Below are 7,660 nucleotides of genomic sequence, written 5' to 3'. Positions count from 1 at the left end.
ACTTGTTTGATGTTGGTAATGCTTTGTGAGGTACTTGAGACTTATGTGTCTTGAGTGTTGGATACTTATGTTTATGTTTGGACATGTTGGTAATACTGTGAGAACTTGTTTGATTTATGGTTTTTGTGATATCTGTGATGTATATGTGATATTTTTGTTTGTTTGGATGGAATAGCAAAAACAACTAAAAAAGGTGTAAATTGGTCACTTTGCCGAGTGCAACACTCGGTAAAGAGGTTCTTTGTTGAGTGTCAAGGTCATAGCACTCGGCAAAGAAGAACACTTGGGCACCGGTAAAAGTTTCTTTGTCGAGTGCTACGACCCTGACACTTAGCAAAGAAGCAAGCTTTGTCGAATGCCTACTAGGGCACTCAACAATAAACTGACAAAGGGGCCTTGTTGTCGAGTGCTAGCCTGGCAGACACTCGGAAAGAGGGAAACTATTTGTCGAGTGTCACCTAATACACTCGGCAAAAGAAATTATCTTTATCGAGTGTCGTCTAGTACACTCGCCAAAGAGACCGTCTCCGTCAACAGCCGTCGTGACAACGCCTTTTCTTTGCTGAGTACTGGGCGACTTTGCCGAGTGCCCGATAATAAGTACTCGACAAAGAAGTTGTTGCCGATATACAGTTCGTCGAGTGTTTTTCAGGCTTTTCCGAGTGCTTCAGATAATCGACAAAGAGCCTCATTCTAGTAGTGATTGGTATTATACAAGGTTACCTATATACGTTAGTTTGTTTGGGGGAAACACTTTTTAGCATTGAAAATATAATAATAGAATAGTCATCTTATTCTCTATAATGGGGATTGTGTGTGGCCACCCTAAAAAAGTGTATGTTTATTTAGATAAATTTCTTTTTATCACTCGCGCCTAGTTTTTCATATGACAATCGTTCTTTTTATCATGCTTGATAAGATTGTCTAATTATTTAAACATGTGTCAATCTTCTATATCACAACTGAAAGTCGCCTAGAGGGGGGGTGAATAGGGCGAAACTAAAATTTACAAAGTTAATCACAACTACAAGCCGGGTTAGCGTTAGAAATATAATCGAGTCCGCGAGAGAGGGTGGAAAACAAATCGCAAGCAAATAAGAAGTGTGACACGCGGATTTGTTTTACCGATGTTCGGTTCTCGCAAACCTACTCCCCGTTGAGGAGGCCACAAAGGTCGGGTCTTTTTCAACCCCTTCCCTCTCTCAAACGGTCCCTCGGACCAAGTGAGCTTTCTCTTCTCAAATCAACCGGGAACAAAACTTCCCTTCAAGGACCACCACACAATTGGTGTCTCTTGCCTCGGTTACAAGTGAGTATTGATCTCAAGAAAGAATGAGAAAGAAGAAAGCAATCCAAGCGCAAGAGCTCAAAAGAACACAACAAATCACTCTCACTTAACACTAAAGCTTTTGTGGAATTGGGAGAGGATTTGATCACTTGGGTGTGTCTTGTATTGAATGCCTAGCTCTTGTAAGTAGTTGGAAGGTGGAAAACTTGGATGACTTGAATGTGGGGTGGTTGGGGGTATTTATAGCTCCAACCACCAAACTAGCCGTTTGGTGGAGGCTGTCTGTCGCATGGTGCACCGGACAGTCCGGTGCGCCAGCCACATCACCAGGCCGTTGGGTTCCGACCGTTGGAGCTCTGACTGCTGGGCCCGCCTGGATGTCCGGTGGCACACCGGACATGTACTGTAGAGTGTCCGGTGCGCCACTTCGCGCGTGCCTGACTGCTGCGCGCTCTGGCGCGCATTAATTGCTTCTGCAGGTGACCGTTGGCGCGAGGTAGTCGTTGCTCCGCTAGCTCACCGGACAGTCCGGTGTACACCGGACATGTCCGATGAATTATAGCGGAGCGAATTCCCGAAGCTGGCGAGTTCAGAGTCGCTCTCCACTGGAGCACCGGACACTGTCCGGTATACACCGGACAGTCCGATGAATTATAGCGGAGCGCCTCTGAGTTTTCCCGAAGCTGAAGAGTTTGGCTTGGAGTTCCCTGGTGCACCGGACACTGTCCAGTGGCCAGACCATGGCAGCCTTCGGTTATCCCTTGCTCTCTTTGTTGAACCCAATTTTTGGTCTTTTTAATTGGCTAAGTGAGAACCTTTGGCACTTGTATAACTTATACACTAGAGCAAACTAGTTAGTCCAATTATTTGTGTTGGGCAATTCAACCACCAAAATCAATTAGGAACTAGGTGTAAGCCTAATTCCCTTTCAATCTCCCCCTTTTTAGTGATTGATGCCAACACAAACCAAAGCAAGTATAGAAGTGCATAATTGAACTAGCTTGCATAATGTAAGTGCAAAGGTTGCTTGGAATTGAGCCAATATAACTACTCATAAGATATGCATGGATTGTTTCTTTAATTTTAACATTTTGGACCACGCTTGCACCACATGTTTTGTTTTTGCAAATTCTTTTGTAAATCCTTTTCAAAGTTCTTTTGCACATAGTCAAAGGTAAATGAATAAGATTTAGTGAAGCATTTTCAAGATTTGAAATTTTCTCCCCCGGTTTCAAATGCTTTTCCTTTGACTAAACAAAACTCCCCCTTAATGAAATCCTCCTCTTAGTGTTCAAGAGGGTTTTGATATTATACCTAGCCTCATTGTCGATCCACGATTTATCCATGCAACTTATTGTGGGATATGAAACAGCTTTCAGAAATAAAATCTAAAACATATAAGAAGCACAGAAAATATAGATAGATAATTAACACTCAAAAAGTTACTGAACAACATGAAACCTAACAACTAGTCTTTTGATAAGGTAGAAAGATGGTGAATTTACCTTCTACTTCAGCTCAACAATCGTTTGATTGTTACAGTTGTTCACAACCAGGGAATCAGATCTGAAAATGGGGAGAACTTTTCAGTTTTAGTTGAATCAATTGATTACTTTTCATGCTTTATATATAGGTTAACAATTAGTAAAAAATAGAAACTGGGCAAATGGGAAACTGTTGTATGTCATACAACTTGTGCCAAAAAAATAGAATATGGTGCGCAATGGCCTAGTGTTTCTAAAATAGGTAACATGAAGTTTTTCAAATTTGCAGTTTACCACATGAAAGATGATCCCCAACTATGTCCCTGTAAGCAAATATGTGATATATGGGCAAAAATCAATGCCATCTGTTCAGGACCTCATGGATTTTAACCAAACAAATTACTTGCAATTAGCCCATCCAAAAATGAAAGGTTACAGCTACCAAACCCCACTAATATATGCTGATAATTAATCACACATCATTGTTTTCATCGTTGAATTATGCATAGAGCTTTAACTTTAGCAATTCTTTATCCCCCGTCACAAATTCAGGGCAACCACCCACTAAGTACATATCAAATGATGCACCTGCTTCAGGGGAAAATATTTATTTAGGTACACTGCACACACGATACAGCAGACCTGACTTTTCCTTGAAAAAAGAGAGGCAAATTTCAGTAGCAATTTAACGTGAAGAGATTTACAAAATGGACCCATAATGCAAATGCAAGGAACAAAGTGAATTTCCTGTCCTGGCATGCAGCAGCATAGCAACCATACTTGCTACTAGCTAGCGAGTGGTGATAAAGAAAGGCAGGATGAAGCTGGCCAGGTAATCCCAGCTCAAGAATAACAGACATGCATTTTCTTCAATTTTGTGGTGCATTTTGATCAACATAGTACTGACGATGATGGGTTCGTTGCACAGTTGAAAAACTTTGGAATTAAATGGAAAGGCTGTGGTGACAGGGATCGGAGGGAAGAAATTGGCCGCATATTTCACCCAGAGCAATAGCTACTGTACATGAAGTCAGGTTTAAGCAATACTGTTTTGTGGGCTCGACGCAGGCATGCCGCCGAGGGTAGGCGGGGCTCGGCGCGCGCAGCCCGGTCGTGGAGGAGAGGGGCGTCGCAGCTTCACGCAGGCCGGATGTGGAGGAGGGCGGCAGGGCTCCACGCAGCACAGACGAGGAGGGGCGGCGGCGGGGCAGCGCACCACAGCTGCGCGGCGGCTGTGCGGCGATGCGCGGCGGCTGCCCGGCTGCGCGACGGCCGGAGTGCCCACTGCCCAGCAGGACTCGACGACCAAATCTGAGATGCGCTGTACACGAAGTGCCCAGTACACGGGAAGAGAGAGGATAAGATGGAGGGAGATGAAAAGATGGAGAAATTTTTTAGCGTCAGGTTTTCGCGGCTGCCCAGCTGGCCGGAGCGCCTTTTTTCCGACCGACTGCGGGATGTCGCAGAAACTTTTACCGACCCCTCTAAAGACGCTATAAACAAAACAATTACCGACACTCAGTGAGTTGTTAAATAAGGCTTTAGCGACCCACAGTCTGTCATCGCGTTTTACCATCACACCGACCGTTGATAATAAGGGTCGGTAAAAGTGTTCTGTGGTGTAGTGTTCGTAGTGCGAAAAAAAATCTGGATCTTGATCCATTAGCTCCCATTGCTGCCACTGTAACCAATTTGAGCTTATCGTTGCGACAGTCTGCATTGCATAAGTTCAAGCGTTTTATTGTCCCGAAATTTGTAACCAATTACATTCCTTGTCTATAGGGTATTGTCCCATCTAACATCTATGCTAGAGCATACAAGTGATAACTGAATTCCTTGTGTACTTCACTGCAAAGTGCAAAGTAGAACCGAGTGCTGACACGCTGTCAGTATTGGCTTTGTCGAAATGCATCTGTCTCTACGAGCACACAACGAAGAAAATCGACCATCATAGAATTGCTGGCATCGTCATCTCTGGCTCTGGCTCTGAATCACGACGAGCACACACCTGTACCAGGCGAATCTAATCCTGATCGGTCTACGGCAATGGCGATCGAGAAGGCTTCCCATGCCATCGGACAACAATGGCGCCCGGCCGCCGGTCCCAGCTCGAAGTATCACTCGGCAGCCGAACAGTCTGACCAGACGCCGTTCACTACGACCACATCACCGGGCCTGCCTGCGCCACCGCCGCCCAGCAGAGCTGCGGCCACCGGTACACCAACCCCTCCGCAGCAACGGCGTCGTACACCTGGCCATGGCTGGTCCAGGGCCGACTTTCCTGCCTTCTCGACTCATCATTGTTGGGAATAGTCGCACATTGTCTGGTGAGAGTGGAAAAGCATGATTTATATGGTTGAGGGTACAACTCCCTATGAGGCTAGCTTTTTGGGGGGAGTGTTGGCCCAAGAGACCTAAAGCCCGCTGCTATACGTGCGGGCGCGTGTGTCGCGGACCGACAGCCTGGATGGGCGCGCCGTGTGTGCGAGCGGCCCTGACGGACGCGCCATGTGTCGGCGGTCCGGTTCCAACAATTGGTATCAGAGCCAGGTTGGCCCAGTGCATTCTCAAGACAAATCTCGGCTCACAATGTGTGAGGGGGAGATTGTTGGGAATAGTCCCACATTGTCTGGTGAGAGTGGAAAAGCATGATTTATATGGTTGAGGGTACAACCCCCTATCAGGCTAGCTTTTTGGGGGGAGTGTTGGCCCAAGAGATCTAAAGCCCGCTGCTATACGTGCGGGCGCGTGTGTCGCGGCCCGACAGCCTGGGTGGACGCGCCGTGTGTGCGAGGGCCGTCGGGACACGCGAGGCGCCGCATCTTGGTGGCGCCGGCGTCGACGTCGAAGAGGCCCGGCTCGTGGGCGCCCTTCCGCTTCAACGAAAGGCCGCCGTGAAACTCCTCCGTGAGCACCACCATCGCCGGTCGTCGCCGCCGTCAAACTCGCACACGCAGGGCGAGCGCGGGTGGGAGAGATATATGAGCTCCGGCCTGGAGAGCTGAGTGGATAGGTGGATCTCCCTCGACGTCCATCGCCGCCTCGCGGTCATCGCCGTCCTCCGCCTCCGCCTCCGCCGGCGCCGGAGCCACCCAGGGCACGACGGCCAGGGCGAGGTCAGGATCGGAGCCATGTTCCTTGGCGGCGCCGGCGAGCAGCTGCCGCACCGTCCTGCTGTCCGCCTCCCGGAGCATGGCGCGGATCCAGTCCGCGCCCGCGCCGGTGCCGTCGCGCAGCGCGAGGCGCGGGGCGTCGATCCCGATCCGCCTACTGCTGCAGCTGCCTCTGACGCTTTCTCCGTCTCCGTCTCTGTACACCACCACCGCCCTCCCGTCGTCGCTGGGCGAAGGAGACGTCGCCGCCGGCGCCGCGTCGCCCATCGCAACGTCATCCTCCCACGCCGCCGTCACGGCCTGGTCGGCCCCGCCGCGAGGGCCGTCGGGACACGCGAGGCGCCGCATCTTGGTGGCGCCGGCGTCGACGTCGAAGAGGCCCGGCTCGTGGGCGCCCTTCCGCTTCAACGAAAGGCCGCCGTGAAACTCCTCCGTGAGCACCACCATCGCCGGTCGTCGCCGCCGTCAAACTCGCACACGCAGGGCGAGCGCGGGTGGGAGAGATATATGAGCTCCGGCCTGGAGAGCTGAGTGGATAGGTGGATCGATAGAAGCGCCAAGTGTGGAGAAGCTTCTGTTGGAGCTCTAGAAGGTTCTGTTTCTGTCCCGGGCAAGGACAAGGACACCAGCACAGCGCCACATCGACAGCGTTCGCGTTTGTGTCCACCACTCTTTCTAATCAAAGTACGTAAACGCCCCGGCCTCTCACGTAAACGCAACGGGATAGTTCCGATTCTGCGAGCGAGACGCATCTTGTGGGCCGCAGAAGGCGACAAGGCAGCCCATCATATCCATGCGAAGCAAATGTGGCGTGGAGTGGACGGAATAGCACCAGATCGCCTCGCGGAAGGAGGAGGCAGAAGAGAGGCCGCCTACATAAAGAGGGCGAAGTTCTCAGGTTCCCATCACGCAGCTGCGTGGTGAGCACACAGCTAACTATTCTTCCGCCCTATATTCTTAGGCCAGCATTTGGTGCATATACAATGCACCTTTTATTTATAGCAGCAAAGAGACTGCTTATGATAGCCTAAGGGCTGCTGGAGATAGCCGATAGCCTAAGGGCTGTTGGAGATAGCCTTACTATAGGACTGAGAATAGAAGAATGCTGTGTGCTCTCCACATTAAACAGCATACGTTAATTTTTGGAGGGTACTCCTCTTAATAAGGAGGAGCCCGACAAATCAATTTAAGATTTAAATTTTGTGCTTGATGAGAATGTAAATGTTTAGAATTTATTTAATATATTGTAATTGGTATTATTTGTGGAATTCAATTTTTTTGCGGGTGCTCATAATTTATAGTAGAATCATTGTTTAAGGACGACTCATTATACAGATGTGGACTAAGCGTTCCTTGACATAATAGATTCATAAATCTTTGGATGTTAATTTGTTATGAATCTATTAAACTTAATTAGTTCATGATTTGATATAATAAACATTTGTTAATCATGCATTAATTAGGTTTAAATAAATTGTCTCGCTATTTAGTTTTCAACTATATAATTAGTTTTATAATTATACTATATTTAATACTTTGAATTCGATGTGATGTTAGTTAGGAATATTAGACATCGTCTAATTATTAAATCTAATTAGTTATGAATCTATTAAACTTAATTAGTTCATGATTCGATCGTGTGATGCTATAATAAATATTTATCAATCATGCACTAAATAGGTTTAAAAATTTGTCTCCCCATTTAGTCTTCAACCATGTAATAAGTTTTATAATTATACTATATTTAATATTTTAAATATGATGTGACATATACA

At 47.6% G+C, this 7,660-nt stretch overlaps 1 pseudogene across 1 annotated transcript; it reads right to left on the bottom strand.

Annotated features, from left to right (window-relative positions):
• Window positions 1-4,500: 4,500 nt before the first annotated feature.
• LOC103642352 (LOC100191881-like pseudogene) lies at window positions 4,501-7,188 on the bottom strand (annotated as a pseudogene). The gene has a single exon (NR_157028.1). The product of NR_157028.1 is annotated as a protein-like pseudogene (transcript).
• Window positions 7,189-7,660: the final 472 nt, after the last annotated feature.

The sequence above is a fragment of the Zea mays genome, chromosome 1, assembly GCF_902167145.1.
Source record: "Zea mays cultivar B73 chromosome 1, Zm-B73-REFERENCE-NAM-5.0, whole genome shotgun sequence".
NCBI lineage: Eukaryota > Viridiplantae > Streptophyta > Magnoliopsida > Poales > Poaceae > Zea > Zea mays.
This window is presented reverse-complemented; position numbering and strand designations above follow the sequence as displayed.